Below are 20,671 nucleotides of genomic sequence, written 5' to 3'. Positions count from 1 at the left end.
ATCACGTGATCCAACTGAAATCGTTTGCCCTCTCTTCATTATTATTATTATTATTATTTTTTTTTTAGTTTTTTATTTTTTAGTTTTTTTAGTTTGTTTTGCAAGCGTTACTTTTTGCACACTACGGGGAACAGAAAGCCTTTTTTTTTTTTTTTTTTGCGTGCTATTTTGATTAAATAAATAAAGCCCGCGATTTTTTGCTTGATCTGTGTTTTTGTTACGGATTGGCGGTTGGTTAGGTAGATACAGAGATAGAGATTGAGTGGACAAAAATGTTTTTTTTTTCGAATCAATACTTATATAAATTAAAAAAGGTTGTTAATTACTGTCAGAGGTAGATATGCATAGATCGTATAGATAGACAGATACATAGATAAACAATGATACAGGTTCATATATTAGATGGACAGGAAGAAAGAGACATGCCGTCATTTAAAAAACTTCAACGGGGTGTCAATGCCCCCCCCCCCCACATACACCATGACTTTGAAAAAACAATGCTTTCACATAAAAGTGGGGGGAGGGATACCCCTCCTTTAAAAGTATTCCAAACGACGAAACTGGAGATAGGTCTAGAAAATATTTTACTCAAACTACTAATGATATAGATAGATATAGATTGATTGATACCGCCACGAAATTTATTCAAGCAGCCGCCGAAATCGGCAACATTGGCGTAAAAAGGCAAATGATAATATTGATACATAAAGAAAAACATTGATTAATACCGTCGCTAAATTGTCTAAGCAGCCGCCGAAGGCGGCAACCCTGGCGCAAAAAGGAGAATGGCGTAAAAAGGCGGACCAGCTGGTCGCCGAAGGCGGCTAGTAATAATAATATATAATGATGATCTGCAACAGTCATTTAGTTCAAATGGAGCAACAATGAAATCACGTTCACTCTGTGGTTTTACTACCAAAATGCAATATTTTCTCTATCTTATATAATTAAAAACTGAGCTTATGTACCTATGTATCTATGTCCAAGTTTCTTCTCCCGAACGACAGTGAACTGACCATCGAGCCAGGTATCGATGGATTCGTAATCTTCCTGTCTTCATGCTTGGCTATTTAACATAATCCTCCGATAATAATTAGCGGAGATATCAATTCCACTCATGGAAGTGCAATTGAACCCAGCTTTACGACAACTAGTTTATAGCTCATAATGTTTTCAAATTGCAAGATACTTAAAGTATATTGCCAACCCCATTGTTCTTCTGGAAGGTTAAATCCTAATTAAGTTTGAATAATTTTTTGTGTATAAGCAAGTAATCGCAAAAATGTCCCTAAAGTCAACTTTGATTTAGCAAAAAAGCGCTCGTCAACATCTTTTTAGGGTTTACCACCATATTCAACCATGTTAACCTTGTATATTGGTATCATATATTTTGAAGTTATGTCTTTATTTTCAACTGGTGGTACCCGCACGGCTTTGCCCGTAGTAGAAAATTAAAAGGTCATTTGGTTCGCCTGTTTGTTTACAAATAATGGATGATGAATTTCTCGCCAATTGGCTACGTTCTTTCGCTCTCCCATTCCACGTTATGATAATTTCGTAATTTACTCGTCCATCTAATGATAATTTTACTCAGGAAAATGTTCTTAAAATTGAAATAGAAAAATTAAAAAATCGAATTTTCGAAAAATCGCTTCGAGGTGCATACCCCTATGCTACAAACTAACTTTATGCCAAATTTCATGAAAATCGGCCGAACGGTCTATGCGCTGTGCGCGTCATAGAGATCCAGACATTCTACAGACATCCAGACAGAGAGACTTTCAGCTTTATTATTAGTAAAGATAAACATTACAAGAGATTCATGGAATGCAGAGTGTGAGTGTGATTTTTTTTTTTCTTTTACCACTGATATTCGATCATTTGAAAGACATAATTCTCGAATATTCTTTTAAAATTTAGGAACTTTTTTCTTGTTCGCATAAATTTAACTGTTTAAAACAATGCTTGAAACTATAAGATGTCTTTCAACTGAAATAAATTTTATTCAGGATTTTTAGAAGGGTAGAACCCATTTCGGGGGAAAAAATGTGCGAAAATAGTAAATACTATAAATAATAATCAGTTCTATGAAATAAAAAAAACACCACTGCAAAGTTGGAGGAAAAAGGACCGACTTTTTGTTTCCGACTCCTACTTTGAGGTTTTTAGAAAATCCGATTTCGACTCATTTACCCCAAAATCAGTCCGAGTCCGACATCGCAAGAACTTGCAGAGTTGCGGAAAATGACCGACTCCAAGTCCGAATCTTGAAGTTTTAATCTCCTGACTCCGACTCCTTTACCCCAAAATTTGATCGACTCTGACTCTTCGACTCCGACGCCTTGAAAACAAAAAACAACTTTCTAAAGATGATATCGAAGGTGGGAGGGAATGAAGAAATGCTTGCTCTTTTGTTTTTCAACATTTCGAAAATTTGACACTTTGACTTAACCGAAAATAAAAACAATTCACTTCAATGTTTTTTAAATTCAAATTGCTTTTTTCCCCATTTTTGACGATGCTAATTTTTTGTTAAAAAATAGAGCGTAAAAATACGCTTGACTCAAATTTTGAGGCGTATTTTTGATGCTCAATGTGTAAAATATGTTTGTTTAAAATATTTCTGATTGAAAGGAGATCGACACAGATGACCTGGGAAAACTAAATACGTCCAACGCTGTTACAAATACAATCTCTTTTCCGTGATGCAATTTTTAGTTTTACGAGAAGGTATGCAACTTTTTGCACTCTTCCTTTTCTTTTCTGGTTAGTACGCCCATAACTGTTGGAATAAAACTGAATGAGTCTTACCTGCGCTGAATCTATTAATCCAAGCAACGGGACGCGCGGTTGAAACAATGGCAGCCCCGCCATGCCCACATCCGACTAATATCCCCTAATCCAAGGAGCAGCGACAAATATGCAAATGCAAGAAGAGAAGATTCCAATCGTAAATCAAGTCATCGCGTGCTGGGAGTCGAAGTGCGCGATATCACGTCAGACGGAAAGTGAAACCGACGAGAAAAACGGAGGGGGCGGCGGGATGGATATCGAAATAAATGGAACCACATAGCCATGAAACGAAAACGGAGAGTGTTGTTATCACGTGACGCAACGGTGTCGGAGTTGTGTCACGGTTCCGGATGAGGAAATTGGTCTAGTAGAGTTTGTAGGTATATGGCGTGATCAGAATGATAGCGGTGTAAGTTATCCTTAGTTTTGAATATTTTTTTAAAAACATTTACATAAAAAACAAGACTGCTTAAATTTGAACTTCAAGATGTATTTCAGGGGCGGACTGGGCCTCGCAAGAGGGCGAAAAAAAAACATAAAAAAATGCAAATGAAGTGCAGAAAGAACAAAAAAAGGTGCAAAAAAGAAAAAAACAACCAAGGGTGCAAAAAAAATGAATAAATAAATACAAATTTAAAAAAGATGATGCATAAGTTTCCGAGTTTAAGGAAAAGAAAATAAGAAGCTAAGTGAAGTCGCATAGTTTTGCAAGGCGCAAAAAAGAAAAAAAAAAGGAAGGAAGCTTACAAAAAAAAAAAAAAACAGATGACTTAAAAAAAAAAAAAATAGAAAAAGGTGTTCAGAATTGAGGGTGCATAGTCGTGAGAGCGCATCGGCCATAGTGGAGGCCAGTCCGCTCTGATGTATTGTAACGTAGGTACTTTTCAAAGCAGGATCCAAAAAGTTTTCAATGAGGGGGCGGTAGATTTTTAAGCTGACCTCTTATTACGTATCTGATTTATATACATGTTACGCTTTGGGGACTACTAACATCTAAAACAACTAAAATATGGAGATTTAGCTGAGGAGGCTCCCAAAATTTTTTCTTTCTTTTTTCCGTTGAAATAAGTATTCAAAAAATTAATTGTAGAACTTCAATTTCGTAATAGGTCCAAATGTATGTTTCGAACCGCACTTCCCTCAACATCATCAAAGTGTGCTTTTTGAAACTTCAGTTTCAAAAAATTACCAGAGGATAGTCACAGAACCCATTCTTGCCCCAAACAACTATCCAAAATGTCTACAATTGCATCTTTAAGCTTTAAAGTAAGCAAAATAAGGGGAATTTCACCTAACATCGCCGAAGATCATCTAAAATCGCCTTTTTAAAACTTCAATTCTGGAAAGTTTCCGGAAGGGCGATTCGAACCCTTTTCCTTTTTTTAACGTCGTCAAAAAGGGTCTTCACTTGCATTTTAGGACTTAAATTCGGAAAAATTGCCAGTGCAGGGTACTTCTAAGGTATCCGTCCTTGGTACCTTTGTGCCATGCATTAGGATTCACTAAAAGCTACTTGTAACTTATTTTAAGTAACTTTAGATGACTTACACCAATGTCATTCTACAACTACGATGAGTCTGCTGAAAGAAAATCAAAACCATGCAAGGGCGCATTTGAACTAACCTTTCTGGTGCTTCTGGCTGCTGGTCCAATCCGTGGTATAGAAACTGACTTATGCCACTTTCGTTCTCGCCCGCAATAGCAAGTGAACAATTTTTATGCTAACTCTGTGTGTTGTACTAACTCTTCTAGGGGCCACTACATTATTTTTAGATATTTTTTACTCAACTGGTACTAAAAAAGAACCCAAAAATATATACATAATTTAAAGTGTAAAATTTTTGACCTACACCACTCTCATCCTAATCAGTCTATATGGTTTTTGCTCAGAACACGCGCTGTTTTTCGGACGTTTCACTTCTGATTCAAGTTGTTAAAAGATGAGCAAGCGTGTTCATCTTTTAACAGATGCCAACAAGCGATTTCATCGTTTTTTTAGAGGAAAATGAGCGCGTACAATAACGGGTGTGACCACAGTCAATAGTCTTGCCCGTTCTATGCTTCAAGGTTAACATATTCCGAAATTGATGACAAGGTGAAGATGAATGGAAAAAAAAATATTTTTTGATGTTAGAAGTTACTAAAAATGACACAATAGTATTGATGTCATTGCAGACATTACAGTAACAGTGACGATATGTGAGAAATTGCATTCATGTTTTTCGTCATCCGCAGTAAAAAATAATAAACTGAATAATTGTGTCGTCAGATTCTTTTTCAACACAAAGCTACTCTTTGATGTTCGAGTCCTCGCCCTATTCCTTTTTTTTTTTTTTTTTTTTTGATCTTTGGGGGGCTGTTCTCCAGAAGCTGTGTTTTTCTTTTTAAACATGCACATATGGAACAGCAACAACCTATGTCAAAGTTTTAAGTTTTGAGGAAAATAGTCGCAAAGGTTTTTTTTTTTTTTTTTTTTTTTGGACCTATCCAACATGTACGCTAGAGCCGAGCGAAAATTCGAGTACTTCAAGAGGTTATGTCTCATGCTATATTAAGGATGTGCAAATGCCCATAACTTTAAATTATTTTAATTATTCTTAAATTACAAGTGATATTGATTGTTTTAGCTCTAAATGAGCTATTGATTGTTGAAAATAAAGATTATAAGATTTAGTAATAAATGTGGTTACAATAACTTAATACCAGGACGCTGTATCACACTGGTTGTTGTTGTTCCGAAAATTTCACAACTTCGGGGACAGATTTCAATTATAAATTACATTTAGTCAAAATCTGGCATGGGTTTTTCTTGCTCCGAGGCATATATTTTATTTTGCAGCAAGTGTAACATAAAATAAATTAGTCGGAGTCGAACTAATTTTGGGATAAAGGCGTCGGAATTGGGAGTTGAAAACTTTGAAATTCCAAGAGTCTGAGTCGATTATTTTCCCTCTGAGTCTTCGCTTCTTTCAAGGCTGCGGAGTCGGAATCCGGCTAATTTTAGGGTGCAAGAGTCGTAGTCGATGGTCCTAAAATTCTAGGAGTCGGAGTCGAAAGTTGGTCATTTACCCTCCGACTCTGCAGCCCTAGAGCCCTGGGAAAAACATTTTGCGCTTTGAATTCATTTAATTTTGATTCGGTCATATATATTTCTGATTTGCTTAATTGTTTAGCCTACGAGATATGGTATTTCGATTTTTATTAATTACTTTTTTCTCTATTTCTTGAAACCAAAAATTCAGAGTGTATTTAAAATCTGCAATTTTTCAAATTTTGGGTGATTAAGAATAACATACCTAATGTTTAGGTTTTCTAACTTCAAAACTGAACACAAAATTGTTTAAATCAAAAAGATATTTTCAACACATGTTATTCATTAAGAACGTTTGTCAACTTGTTCAAGGCAAATATGCCTTTAAGTTCAGGAATCATCTTGGTCTATAGTTTCCTCGTAAGCGCCATTTCAAAAGCCTTTTAAACTGTCCGAAATTGAACGAAAAATCGTTCAAGTCAAAAAGATCTTTTCTACGCTTATGTTTTTCATCAAGAGATTTTTTTCAACTAAATTTTTATGAAGCAAATCTGCCTTTGAGTTCAGATATTATATTTGCCTTGAATTTCCCCGTAGGCACTGATGTTAAGTTTTTTTTTATCGAAACTAAGTACGCTGAACATTCACTTTTTATTTTGCTTCAGTTCACGGCTCCTGCATAGATTGTACAACTAAATTATGATGATCTAACACCACTGAAGCTGAACTGCAATGATAAAGCGTTTGATGGACCTTGCCTTATTCAAACGACGCATGTGTGTATTTGAACCAGAAGACAGTGAACCAATCCTTTGTTAAGAAATTATGTGAAAAATTCGATTTTTACTAGAGGTGAGTAATATCGTTCTTTTTAATGATCCGTTCATCAGAGGATCGTTCATTCAGTTCTTTCATTTAAAAAAGTTGCAGGTGATCTCTCTGTACGACATACTTAGGTACATTCGAAATGTTTCATTAGATCAGTAATATTTTTTGAAGGAAAAATAATTAAAATGATCTAAAAGTAAGAAAATATGCCGATGAAAAATGAATCAAAAAAACTTTATTCAGGTTTGGAGATATAAAGCAATTATAGTTCACTTTGTAAGATATTTATCAGTTGCCAAATAGTAAGATATGTTTTCCATTCTAAAAATCGCAGGTTCCATTTCAGCATGTCAAAAAAATTAAGTTATTAATTTTTTCCAGCTACAGCATTGTATATATAATCATTGTATTACCAACAGATCATGTATAACTAAAAAAGTAACAAAAAATGTATCGATAGCGCAGCCGGAGTACCGGATAACTTGATTTATAAAAAAAAAGACTCACCTAAAAATATTAGGGTTCTTCAAAATTATTCCGCCCGTGTGACAGGAAGTGGAAAGTCCGAACATTTTGTTAGTAGCCCAAACAAGTTACACAAAACATTACTGATGGATACATTGAAAAATTGCAAATGAGCTGCAACGGTTAAAGAAAAATGATGAATGAAGCAGAAAATAAAAAGGTTTGAATGAATATATTGTACTTCACTGAGAAAAAGAAAATTTGAAATTGGTTGAGAGTTAAAAATTTAAAGATGAATGTAATTGTTATTTTTAAAAAATACGATTTTGTGACAAGTGCATCAATACAATGTTCTAAACTGACTATTACCGTTCAAAAGAATGGTCGTTCCTTTTTTAAGTGAACGAACGGATCCGTTCATTTTAAGGATTTGTTCTTTTTGACTCAATCGTTCATGAACGACACATCCCAAGTTTTTACGTCCTTACACAAAATAAAGGAATTATTGTATTCGCGAAAAAAAATTTCACTCAAATATCGGCCTAAACGTCCATTTTGCACACCCTCCAATGAATATTGAGTTGTTTTTTCGGCCAGACTGCAAGAGCATATGTACCTAAAAACATATGGACGCCCGAAATATCCATTTTGACCATCCCAGAGTTAATTATGACGAGTTTTCTCGTGACATCTGCATGTACGTATCTATGTGCGTATGTATCTCGCATATCTCAAAAACAGTATGCCGTAGAAAGTTAAAATTGGGTATGTAGATTCCTAGTGGAGTCTAGTAGAGTTAATTTCAATCTCCTAGTGGAGTTAATTTCAATGAAAACTCAAGTGATGTTATAATTTGGTGAACATTTAGCGATATATCACCAGGTTTTTGGTCACCAAATGTTGTCGCCAACTTGTCAAAATATCACCAAGTGGGGGGAAAACTTGGCAAAAAAAATATTTTTTGAAATTTGGTTTAAATTTTTCGCTATTGGCGATATTTAGAGAGTTGCCCATTGAATCACGTTAAAATTTTCGATATAAGGAAACGTAAGCTCTGTAAAACACTTTTTTGCATCGGTTCGCGACAAACTAGTTAATATTTTAAATGTGTTTAAATTCCTTAATGTGAGTGATGCTCCCGAATCAAGTAAGGTTGTGGTGTTTGTGTTTTTCGGAAAGTGTTGATAAAAAATCTTTATATTGGCATAAAAGGAAGTCATATGGTGCACACATCAGCTCATTTTTAAATGTTTTTTCGACTATTATATGCAAATTTTCTGCAAAACATAGTTTTTCGTCGTAATGAACCATAATAAGTCTGCTAAGGATTAACTTTGCTTATTACCCATATTATACCCGGATTATGCGGATTTTTTATTATCCGGAATGCACCAGTTAATCCGGATAAATGAGGTTCTACCGTAATTCGTTCATTTTTTCTAAAAGTTAAAGGATTGTTCGTTATTTTTTCTGATTCCGTGTTTGATGCTTAAGTAACGATTTCAAGTACTGCCTTTGACTTAAATCATAGCATACTAGGGCTCTCATCAGTATTGGATTTACAGGTCAGGATTTACAGGCTTATCACACAGCATTTTTGGGGGCCTCTTTGTCTATCACAAAATTGTGTGAAACATTGATCACGTGTATTGTTGTATCCGTTTCAGGGATTCTATGAGCGTGAGGACCCCTCGCAATTGAAATATTTGAGGCATGTTATGTCCTCCATTGGCTTCCATATGGAAGCCCTCCGTGTACGTCTATGGTAACTGGTGCGTTTTAAATGTATTGTAGTTGCATAGCCCTCCAAGTTCCCATTACAAATCAATACCACTACGTGTGCCGAATCAGGAACTACTCGATTCTTGCTATGGATCAAAAAGACTTAACCGTCTTTAGGGTTCCATCTAATCGGTAAACCACTTCTGTGGTAGAACGAAGTACTTGAGGGTGTCAGGTGTCAATTTACATGAAGTCCCATATGCAAGGAAAATAAGTGATTTTTCTCTTCTGGGAAACCTAAAACATCTTTCTTCACCAGAAAAATTAACAAAAAGCAAGAACAAAATTATAAAGAAATAGGAGATGAGTTATCGCAAAAAGAGTTGTAATACTTACTTCATAACTAATAATCTTCTAAAATACAAGTCATTTTTTTGAACCCAAATTAATTTTTAACTCTCTCGAAAAAAATGTGGAAATAAGAAAGAACGTGTGAATATTTTTTGAAGATTTGAGTTATCAAAAGCCATGAGAATCCCCAAGACGAAGGAGAGGAGGCAGCTAGAGTTTGAGACCTTAGCAAAATATAAGAATGAGCTTCTCTGCAAGTGGAAAATTTATAAAAATAAGTGATAAGCTTTAATGAAAATGCGATAAAAATGCAATTGATGATTAAATCAGAATAATATTCTATACTACATTAACAAATCAGCGTCCAAGTTCATCGTGATAGGTTTACACTGCTGTGGACAGGTAAACGGTAGTGTCTGCAGAAACGAATTTTCGAGATAGTGGAAGAAATGTGTGTCGGATTCAATACTAACAATTCGCAGCTCCAATAAACTATAGGGGCACTGCAGCCACTGTCTAATGGCGGATGAAAAAGGTAAAACAAACAGATGCCGTAACTTATAACTTGCTTTGAAGCTTTATGAATGATAGTGATATTTCATCGTGTTTGTGGGAAGCTTTCTTTTCTAATCTTCTGAAATTACATTACACCACAAACTCTCTGAAGCCTGTAATTTTCTCCATAGTCCAGTCATTTAAGTTTAAATTAGGTAGGAATCTCGGAATTCGAGATACCCAGTTGTAAGTCTGTAAATACTTGTATATTGACACCCTAAAAGTTGTCTCAAAACCTACATAAGTACGCAACTATTAAATTTAAGGGTCAAAGGTCACAAAAATCTTTTTTTTTTTTTTTTTTTTTTGCGCTTTTTTTTGTAAATATCTCATTTCCTATGGGTTTTTTGCTATTTGTATTTATTATCAATATTGTAGAATACAAAATTCTCTACAAATTTTGTTTAAAACAATTTTTTATACGGTGAACCGTTTTCGAGATAGAGGGCGGAGAGCGCGCGGTCACAGGATCACTTCAGGTCAACCGGTGCCTCCGGTCGAAAACGCGTCATCTATAGTTGATGAACTATCGATAAATCGATGATTATAAATATTTGTCAATTTTTATTAACTATTATATTATATTTTATCATTTTTTCCTAACCTTTCAACACTTACCTACCCATGTAATTGCAGAATTGTTAATGAAAATTTAGGAATTATATTTGAATTTTAACCTAATTAATATTAATAACTTCTTACATCGTAAAAGCTATGGAGCAGCAGAGAAGAACTGCTGCACTTTCAAAAACATATGAAGTCTCCTTCGATGAAACAATGGTTGTACCAGTTACTCAAGAAAAATTTTTATCAAATCGAAATAACCAAGATATGCTCATTAATATGTTAATTGAAAAATTACAAGCTGCAAATATTACTACTAAACAAGCCAGATATGATGCGGATGTTCTTATTGTTGAAACTGCAATTGAACAATAAAAGTCTGAAAAAACTGCAGCTATAATAGGACAAGATATTGATTTACTTGTCATTTTAATTGGGCGTACAATGTCTTACGAACAAGAAATTTTCTTTAAAAAAGTTGGGAAAGGAAATGTAAAAACGGAGATACACTCGACTAAAAGTTTTGATAATTATCCTCATTCCAAAACACATATTTTATTTCTGCATGCATTAAGTGGCTATGACACAACTTCTGCGCTTTTTAAAAAGGGAAAAAAATCATTTTTAAACGTTTTTGAGTAACTGACAAATTTGGATGAACTAGATGAGCATTTGATAAAGAAAATTGTTCGGTCCAGAGATTATTAGAGGGTGGAACTTAAACTTTATTGGCGGTCCATAATGCTCCGAAATCTGTGAAAAGTCTCGATCATCTTCGTTATATGCATTACGTCAAGTCTACAAAACTTAATAAACCTGTGCAGCTTTCAAATATTCCACCAACAAAAGTGCAGCTGCTCATCAGCATTTCAAACGTGTATATTATCAAGTTCAAACTTGCTTAGGGCATGATTTGGAACCCCAGATATGAGGTTGGGCAACACGAAACGATTTTCTGGAGCCTATCATAACAATTTTACCACCTGCTCCAGAAGATTTGCTAAATACAATTTTCTGCAACGGCAAGAGTGGTTGTGGTTCGCGATGCGGATGCAAGAAAGCGGGCTTGCAATGCTCTTTAGCTTGTGACCAATGTAATGGGCAAGGTAATCTCAATCTCATCAAAAACAACCCTGTTGTAAAAATTTCCCCGCCAAGAAAACCTTTAACTTTTCCGCACAAAAAAGAAAACCTGCATCCTAAACCCAAAAACCCTCAGCCATAAAAAGTTATGATATCTAGTTTGCCCGCCAGGTATCTGCCAAACTATCATCCTCCCTCTTCTCCTTTTTCATCACAGCTATTTCCATTAGAACCTCCTCCCACCTTCAACTCCTCAGAAATATGGATAGATCTTTTAAATTGTTTATCTTGTTTGGCGGGAAGCTTTTTGCTCACCAAGCAACCACTTCACTTTGATAAGCTTCCCGCCAAACAAGATAAACAATTTAAAAGATCTATCCATATTTGTGAGGAATTGAAAATGGGAGGAGGTTCTAATGGAAGTAGCTGTGATGAAAAAGGAGAAGAGGGAGAATGATAGTTTGGCAGATACTTGGCGGGCAAACTAGTTATCATAACTTTTTATGGCTGAGGGTTTTTGGGTTTAGGATGCAGGTTTTCTTTTTTGTGCGGAAAAGTTAAAGGTTTTCTTGGCGGGGAAATTTTTACAACAGTGTTGTTTTTGATGAGATATCACATCTTTTTGCATTGATATTATTACTTTGTCTGTATTTTTAGAATTGAGAACATCAAGTCAAAAAATTTTCAATTGAAACAACGCTATTTTGTGTTTTTAAGGAACAATAACGGCTAGCCTAGATTTACGTCAAGTTATTTTCTGACTATTAAGATTCTATTTTCATTTTGCAAGAATCGGGCGGTTTAAATTTTATTACAATTCTTGTATCCTCTCTCTGTTGCAAAGAAAATTTCGTGGATAATAAAATACTATATTTTGAATTATATTGCTTTCGAGTATTTTACAACTTCGCAATAAATGTTATTACAGTTTCTTTATTTGACAGATTATTCAACATTTTCATGAAGGTTTCTTTAAATGTTTTACAGCTTGAGGGCTATTTTAATCTAGCTTTTCACTTTTTTTAATTAAATTTTTTCTTAAATCGTGGATTATTTAACGTTTTATGGCATAATTTTTATTGTTTGGTGATATATCTTTTTCTTGATAGAAGTCTTTGTCTTGTTTAATACCTAGTTTTGTTTAAAAGTTCATTTAAAAAACGAAATAACGCATACTATCAACAAGCAAAAAAAAAACTAAGCCATTAAATATTTTAAATTTAAATGTGTCAGAAGATCTATACAACTTTACTCGATGTCAAATCGCGGATATCCCAAATTTGCCATAGCGAATGCGCATGTTGCGCGCGGACTAAGCTCATTAAAAGTCTTGCTTAAATTAATTGCAAAAAAAATTCTTAAGCTAACAAATTACTGCAAAGTACGGATATCCACACACGTATTTCATATATTTTCAATTCATTATGTATTGTTTGTGAAAAATCCATTAATTTAGAAAATAAGCAAACCAATAAAAAAGTGCTATTTTTCGCTTTCAATTAAAAAGTTATATGTGCCGTACTAATATGCGTACAGTTTCATATAATTTGTCACGTAAAATATTGTAATGGTTTAACCCCAGTTTCGCGCCGACATTTAAAATTTCTTCCCTCGATAAATATATCAAAACTGAAAAACAGGAAGAAAAGAAATTTTGTATCCGCGAAACTGGGGGGGGGGGGGAGAGAGGACAGCATTCTAATCTCATTCATTAATTTGTTTCTCTGCTTAAGTATAAACAAACAACATAGAATCTGAAAACAGAAAGCCCAATGAGCAAGTCTGCGCGCATGCACAGTCGCTGAGGCAAATTTGTGATATCCACGATTTAACGTCTAGTTGCGACTGTTGGATATGTTTTAGTCTTGATTGAATTTCATTTTAGCTCAGTCAATAAAGGTTTCGTGTCGCAACTAATTTAGGGAAAGCTAAATTTTTGCAGGTTGTTAGTACATAAAGTAGACACTAAAAAAATACCAAGTCCCGACCCCCACCCCTCTTGCTTTCTCCCTCACCCCCCCCCTCCGAAGCATTGCAAGAGCAGTACTATGATTATACGTTTTTCGTGTCGCAACTAATTAGGGGAAAGCTGAATTTTCGCAGGATGTTAGTTCATAAAATACACACTAAAAAGCCACAAAGTCCCGACCCCCACCCCTCTTGCTTTCCCCCCACCCCCTCCGAAACATTGCAATAGCGGTACTATGATTGTACGCTTTTCGTGTCGCAACTAATTAAGAGAAAGCTGAATTTTGGCAGGATGTTAGTACGTAATGTATTCTTTAAAAAAGTACAAAGCCCCGATCCCCCACCCCTCTTGCTTTCCTCCCCTCCTCTCCGAAACATTGCAAGAGCAGTACTATGATTATGCGCTTTTCGTGTCGCAACTAATTTGGGGAAAGCGGATGTTTTTCAAGATGTTAGTATAAAATGTATACACTAAAATAAGACAAAGTCCCGGCCCCCCTTCTCCCCCCCCCCCCCCGCCTTCTGAAACATTGCAAGAGCAGTACTATGATTATACGCTTTTCGTGTCCCAACTAAATAAGGGAAAGCTGATTTTTTTTCAAGATGTTGGTATACTAAGTATACACTAAAAAACACAAAGTCCCTACCTCTATTGCTCCCCCCCCCCCCGCCCCGTCCGAAACATTGCAATTTCTGCATATGATTAAGTTGGTAAAATGGTGAAACTGATCCCTCTACATAAAAAATGTATGTTTCAGAACTTGTGTATAACAGTGGTCCCCAACAATGTTTTCAGAAACCAATTTCAAAATATTTGGCTAACAATTTGTAACAGTGTCATTAATCGTGCTCTTCGAGTTGTAACATTTCACAAAACAACGGGAAACATGGATCAGCTTCGCGGGCCGGATACGGCACCTGGGCCTTAGGTTGGGCACCACTGGTTTATAATATTGTTAGGAGTGAAATAAAAAAAAGGAACATCCCGGTAACATCATAAATTTTCAAGCTGTACGCGTATAATCATAGTACTGAACTGATCAGTGTGCAATGTTTCGGAAGGAGGGGGGGGAGCAGCAAAAGGGGTTGTTGGGGTCGGGACTGTCTAGGTTTTAGTGTACACTTTATTTACTAACATAGTGCAAAAACTCATCTTTCTCTTAATTAGCTGCGAAAAGAAAAGCGAATAATCATAGTACTGCTCTTGATGGTCTAAGTGTTTCGGAGAGGGAGGAGGGGGGAAGCAAGAGGGGTAGGGGTCGGGACTTTGCGTTTTTTTCAGTCTTTTTTTTATTTACTAACGTCCTGCCAAAATTCAGCTTTGCCCTAATTAGTTGCGACACAAAAAACGTATAATCATAGTACTGCTATTGCAATGTTTCGCAGGGGGTGGGGGAAAATCAAGAGGGGTGGGGGTCGGGACTTTGTGGCTTTTTGTATATACTTTTTGTACTAACATCCTGCCAAATTCAGCTTTCCCCTAATTAGTTGCGACACGAAAAACGTATAATCATAGTACCGCTCTTGCAATGTTTCGGAGGGGGTGGGGGGAAAGCAAGAGGGGGTGGGGATCGGGGCTTTGTACTTTTTTAAAGAATACATTACGTACTAACATCCTACCAAAATTCAGCTTTCTCTTAATTAGTTGCGACACGAAAATCGTATAATCATAGTACTGCTCTTGCAATGCTTCAGATGGGGGTGGGGGAGAAAGCAAGAGGGGTGGGGGTCGGGACTTTATTTTTTTAGTGTCTACTTTATGTACTATTATCCAGCGAAAATTCAGCTTTCCCTAAATTTGTTGCGACAAAGCCTATTTTTTCACCTTCTTTGACTGGGCTATTTCCTAAGACAACTTTGGAATAACTGTTAGATCTGTTCTAACCTTACAATTGCAGTCCGAGATAAACAAACCCTATGAGCTGAGAGTAAGTACATAAGAATTTAGGGAAAATTGGTGATTTTCAAACTTTAATTACTCCGGCCCATGATGTCCCTGGGGGCTGAATTTTTGAATATGTACTCAATGGCCTCCCAATACAAAAAATCATTACCGTAGCCCCCCGGGGGGCTGTGATATAACCCCGGGAAGGTACAATTTGGGGGGTAAAAACGAGGGGGGAAGGGGAGGGGGGTCAAATGGCACAAAAGGCACAAGGAATGTGTGTGCGAAATTTCAGCTTGATTCCTTTTTTCGTCTGGGCTGTAGCCCTGTCAAAGAAAGCGAAAACTTTTTGGAACAGCGATTTTATAACTTTAATACCTCCTCTCCCTGATGGTATACGGGATTGTATTTTGGTTTACGGCGTCAGGGGCCACTAGAAATTGAGTGTACCAAAAATCAACTCCGGGGGTCTTCATGGGGCTGAGATACAGAGGGGTGAAAAACCCAAAAAACCCCAATTCGTTCTGTCGCGTAATCTTGTTCTTGGTCGCTTTATTTTCTTTCGTCTTTGGCGGTGGATTTGCTTCTGTTGGCTGCTGACGTTTGGTTTCCTTGGCGGGGCGAGACGCTCCCGCGCCCCGTAATGCTCTACCATATCAGAGCGACATTAACGAAGATGGAACCTTTGACCCCGAAATCATGGAAGAACTTAAGACAAATGTCGTTGAAGACGATAATAAAGACCAGTTTGAAATTTACCAGCAGCCGGAAGACGACGATGAAGAGGAAGAAGATGATTAGAATTATATATTGTTGTTTTTGTACCCTTTATTCCATTTTCTTACTTTTAATAAAAATAAATGTATTGAATGATATTTTTTAATAAAAAGATTAATTCAAAATTTATTTGTTTGTTTTTTTCATCATGTAAGAAGTTATTAATATTAATTAGGTTAAAATTCAAATATAATTCCTCTATTTTCATTAACAGTTCTGCAATTAACATGGGCAGGTAAGTGTTGTTAAGTAAATTAATACTGAATAAAAAGTGGATAGGTTAGCAAAAAAAATGATAAAATATAATATAATAGTTAATACAAATTGACAAATATTTATAATCATTGATTTATCGATAGTTCATCAACTACATATGGCGCGTTTTCGACCGGAGGCACCGGTTGACCTGAAGTGATCCAGTGACCGCGCGCTCTCCGCCCTCTATCTCGAAAACGGTTCACCGTATAAAAAAAATTTTTAAACAAAATTTGTAGAGAATTTTGTATTCTACAATATTGATAACAAATACAAATAGCAAAAAACCCATAGGAAATGAGATATTTACAAAAAAAAAAGCGCAGAAAACCGATTTTTGTGACCTTTAACCTTGAAATTTATAGCTGCGTACACCCTACCATATGTAGGTTTTGAGACAACTTTTAGGGTGTCAATATACAAGTATTTACAGACTTACAGCTGGGTATCTCGAATTCCGAGGTGAATTGACTATAATGACTGGACTACCAAAAAAAAACACGTGGAACGGAATGTTTTACCTTTTTCTTTAGTACTGTTAATCACCGCAAGGTAACGTATTCAAGCTCTGGAGTTGCAAATAAGGAAATGTTGGAATTAAATGTTTTTTTTTTTCGCTCTTTTTTTTTCAGCGGAAGCTAAATAAGCAAGCTTGTACAATGTACAATAAAGCTAACGTACAATAGATTACAAAAATGCAAAAAAAAATGAAAAATTTGCAGTTGTTGTCCTTTACCTGCCCACGGCGGTATAAGGAGTAAGTTCATTTCAAAACCTTTTACCTTCCCCTCAGCTCTATTTAAAAAAAAAAATGGCTCCCCTACACCATACACTGCTTTAAAAAATGATTTATTTAAGTTTTTCTCAAAAGAGTTCAGAGTTGTGCCTACAGTTGCGAAAAACCCGGAAAAATTGAAATATGAGAGAAAAACGGGAAGTTAGAGAAAATTGGGCATTTTGGAGGGAAAAACTATCACATGGTTTTAAGCACGATTGCTATGGTTATTCACAGAAAAAGAAGACCTTTAAAGATAGGAAAAATGAATTTCGCATCTACTAAAACATAGATACAACAAGAGTTTCTGTACTACAAATTGCCTGATTTTACTTGAAGTTACTAAATTTGTGTCAACAATTTTTTTGCACGCGGTGGATAAGTTTATTTTGCTTTACATTCATTATGTATGTGTAACAAGTGTAGTCAACAATATACAATTTTTTAGATAATCCATAAGGATGTTTTCACTTTTCTTTGCTGCCTAACTACTAAGATTTTTCAAGTCAATACTGTTCCGCACAGTAAATTAAAAGGAATATTGAAATTCTTTCACATCAATGAATATTGTTTTCGTACCATTACACAAAGAAAATGGCATCTCGCAGAAACCTTCAAAACATTTTTTTTAAGTCAGTGAAAATAAATAAATAAATATATGAAGTGTTTATAATTAAAACCAGCTTAATCCATGAATTTTCAAAAAGGATTTCTCTGGTTTTTCTTTCTTTTTTTTTTTAATTGATACTTTGTCTATAGGGTCATATCAGGAAAAGCAACCATTTTGTGCCACGCGTGACAGCGTGGGACAAAATTGTTTTTTTTAATTTCTATAAAAAGTTTTAATGAAACTAACTAATGAAACTAGTTAACCTTCAATTTCATTAAAAGTTTTTTTTAATTTACCTAAAAGTTACTTCCAAGAGGTAATGAGCAAATTGTTTGCTTAAGAAATCACACATACGTTTCTGATTTCTTAAACGGCAACATTTAGTTCATTACTCTTTATTATTTTGAATGAAATATATGAGCTGGGCGGTCATTCCAAGCTCGTCAGCTTGCGAGATCGAGATTTTCGCTCACGTGATCGATTGCGACGCAGAAATGTTGCAAAGTAGTATTCTAATCTACTCAAAACTAGCCGCAAGCTAAGTTCTAGTACATTAGAATACTACTTTGTGACATCTCTACATCACAACCGATCACGTGAGCGAAAATCTCGATCTCGCAAGCTGACGAGCTTGGAATGACCGCCCTGTTCCGTGCGGGACAAAATGGCTGCATTTTGGTGGAATAGTCTTATACTATCATGCCATAAAACGATGTGGAGCAAATTCCTTTCAATCAGGTCGAAAACCACTTCCAAAAACCAGTTGAACTTCAAAATCAGCTCAATCCACGCTTTTATCATATCGCCACTGTAAAAACATACGGGTAACATCAACAACATCATTATAATAAATTGCTTGATCAACGAATATTCTTGATTGTGCCAGCTAGTATATGGCATAAAATTCAGATACCACATGCATTTAATTAAAATTTGAATGGATAATTTTAAAAAAAATGGTAGACCGATTTACATCAAAACCAATTGAATTAAAATTATTTTTACTCGAACAATTAGATAACACTGCCAATTCAAAAATGAAACAGAACTAAAGTCATAAATCGAATGTTGTTCAAACGAGGAAAAAAATCTTTTGGAAAAACTAAAAGGACAGAGCATAAAATGTGTTTTGCTTCTTCTCTAAAATTTAAAAAAAAAATGGATATAACTGGTTTTGATAATCTTTTATAACGGTACAATTTTTTTTTAATTACCGAAAAGTGTAAATTTTCCAAATTTCCAATTTTTATTTAAGAAAAAAACCCGGGAATTTTCAGTGCTTTAGGTCTCTAGCTGTGTCTATGGAAAGAAATGCTTCCCTTCATGCGGAAAAGCCATAGACTAATAATAAGAGTAGACCGAGCTATGGCAACCCTTTTGCTGCTCATAAACCAAACCATGTGACTGGTGGATATCCTAGCAACAGCGGGCGTTAATCATAGCAGACGATCAACGCCAGCGCGAAATAAAATAAATAGAATTGATGGAACACGGAAGAATGATCTTTTATGGAGTCCGATTTGTAAATTTGTTATTCTAAGTTGTAAATATTTTGTTAATATAGTGAGTTTTTCGTTTAGATAGTACTGTGCATTTTCTTTAGTCAATTTCAATAACTCTCTAAGCAATTGAAGATGCAAGCGACCAAGAAGAATCAGCAAACGGTAAGATTTTTACCAACAGTTTCAATTTAAGATACCGATTAGTACATTTTTGCGTTAACGCAAAACGTTTACGCCATTTCGTTCACGCCAACGCTGACAGCTCCAAATGAAATAAAAGTTACCGAAAATTGATCAAAAACTATTACTAATGTCAAAATAATGCATAACTAAAAGAAAAACAGTTCAATCTTTGCACCTGGAAGTTTTTTTTTAATGAAAACACATTGTCTTAAAATACATGTCGAGTGCCAAACTATAGATAATGCTGCCATCTAGCAACCATGCTGCCAAAGTCTTCGCCAAGTCCTTCCACTAGTCACATGATACATCTATGAACCAATTTTCTTTATCAGTAAGAATGAGAAAGCTCGGTCTACTCTTATTATTAGTCTATGGGAAAAGCAAGGTCTTTCGAAATCGTCTGCCATTAACACATCTGATAAACAAAGGATTAATAATAAAAAAACGTGAAAGTTTTAATTTTCACACAATGGCAACTCTTTGTGCCGTAGAACAGATGTGGAATTTTTGCTCTGGGTCATCAGATCAATAGATTTCCTGCTTCAGGGACGCTTGTTGACGGAAATCCTCGGAAAATGACAAAAAAAATGTTTTTTTTTCTCCCCTCTAACTAACGTTTAGCCTCCAGCTCATCCGCCATTAGTAGAATATGATAATTTTCATGACAATATCGTTTTGCATAGTGCGTTTTATGAATTGTCTGCGTTATCTGAGAAATAAATCAATAAAATAATAGTTTCAGTATTTAGTCTTAAATGAAACAAGCTCCGCTGAAGCAAAAAATCCACAAGCTGTTTGATGAAACAAAACAGATTTTTTTTCATTTAACTTAATACATTCACTACTATGATTTTAAAAAAATCAGTACTTATGCCCGTCAAAACAGATTAATCATGACTTACTTTCTAAAGCTTTTATTTTCCTCCAAATGTGAAAAAAAAAATTGTGCCTACCTGAAATGTAATTACAAGAATCCTATTGACTTCAGAATTATATTTTTTGTGAAAAGATGTTGTTTCATTGTGATATTTATATGCATCTAGTATTACAGTCCACTCCCGCTACAACGCGATCCGACTTACTCGAAATGGCTATAACGCGATTTTTTCACCAGTAGAAAATTTTAGACCTAACGCGAATTCCTGGCGCTACACGAAAATTTTGGGAAAAGAATCGTGGTGTGTAGGTATCGACTTTGTTATTGGTTACTAGATTTTTCTTTTCCTTCATCCCTTTAGCATCACTGACAGCGGAATTTCCCACACCGTTGCTGTACAAATAACTACTTCTAATTTTCCATTTATTTTTTTTATTTTATTTATTT

At 35.3% G+C, this 20,671-nt stretch overlaps 2 protein-coding genes across 3 annotated transcripts in view; one reads left to right on the top strand and one right to left on the bottom strand.

Annotated features, from left to right (window-relative positions):
• Window positions 1–3,010, bottom strand: part of LOC129223837 (uncharacterized) — a 93,423-nt gene extending 90,413 nt beyond the window's left edge. For both annotated transcript variants that reach the window (XM_054858199.1, XM_054858196.1), the window contains exon 1: window positions 2,812–3,010. The gene's annotated coding sequence lies outside the window, so the exon portion shown is untranslated. The remainder of the gene's footprint in view (window positions 1–2,811) is intronic.
• LOC129224857 (uncharacterized) overlaps window positions 1–20,671 on the top strand; it is a 114,141-nt gene that overhangs the window by 33,598 nt on the left and 59,872 nt on the right. The gene's annotated exons all lie outside the window — the stretch shown is intronic.

Source organism: Uloborus diversus, chromosome 6, assembly GCF_026930045.1.
Source record: "Uloborus diversus isolate 005 chromosome 6, Udiv.v.3.1, whole genome shotgun sequence".
In the NCBI taxonomy this organism is placed as follows: Eukaryota; Metazoa; Arthropoda; class Arachnida; order Araneae; family Uloboridae; genus Uloborus; species Uloborus diversus.
Note: the sequence above shows the minus strand (reverse complement) of the source record. Positions and strands in the feature narration are given on the sequence as shown.